This window comes from Marmota marmota, unplaced genomic scaffold (assembly GCF_001458135.2).
Source record: "Marmota marmota marmota unplaced genomic scaffold, marMar, whole genome shotgun sequence".
Lineage (NCBI taxonomy): Eukaryota > Metazoa > Chordata > Mammalia > Rodentia > Sciuridae > Marmota > Marmota marmota.
This window is the reverse complement of record NW_025999929.1, coordinates 1,115,493-1,116,440: the sequence shown is the minus strand read 5'-3', so window position 1 is coordinate 1,116,440 and position 948 is coordinate 1,115,493.

Here is a 948-nt window from a genome sequence, read left to right as displayed (position 1 = left end):
CGGGAGAGACATTGGATCATCTGTCAGAGTGGATCGATTCTCAGGAACCTGTGCCACACTCGGCTGCCTACCTTGTTGGCCAAACAAATGTGTATCATTGACTTTAGTTGAAAGGCTAATTTCCCTGTCTGTTAAAAAGGATCAAGCAACTGAGAAAGAAGTCCTTCAGCAAGCCTCTGAGCCTCTTTGTTATGGAGAAATGTCTGGAGAGCTGTATATGGTACCAGTAATTGTTTACTCAAGTAGCTAGACATGCCTTTTCAAAGTAATCATGTCCAAAGAACTTAGGTGGTTCTGCAATTTTTACAATGTCTAGATGACCTGGGCATGCCCTGGGCATCAAGTGCTGATTCAGAACTCTCAGCAAAGGAAGAAGGGTAATGCAGAGACAGTGGAGGTCATTCCTGGCACCCAAAACCAAGCAATTGGAGGTTACATCAGGGACAGGGAGAAACAGGCCGCAAAAATAAATGACCCAGCTTTATCTGTTACAAAACTAAGTTATCTCTTCTGGAAGAAAGAAATCACTGAAGTTTCAGGGCTTATCCTACTTACTATTTTGGGGGATAAATTGAAAGCTAAACAAAAGAAAAAAAATATATAAGTTTTCTTTGATGCCATTTTGAAGTTTTTATTTTCTTTCTAACAAATTCATGTTATGCTTTAGGATTAATAATAATTCAGGTTTAAATGTTTGAAATTATTTTTAAATTCTTATATGTTAAGTTAAAATAAATAACTAAGGCCTAAGAAAAAGAAGTACTCTGATGATCATATTCTGTGAGAACGAGGATCTGAGAAAAAGATGGCTTCCATGATAACCTCAAATGTGATCAAAAGCAATGAAGTATCAGAACAGTCCATTTTTGACATACACAAAGCAAGAAAGAGATATTGATTAGCAGTTGGTTAACTTTTATAAGTTCATGTTCAAGTTCAAGTTCACTT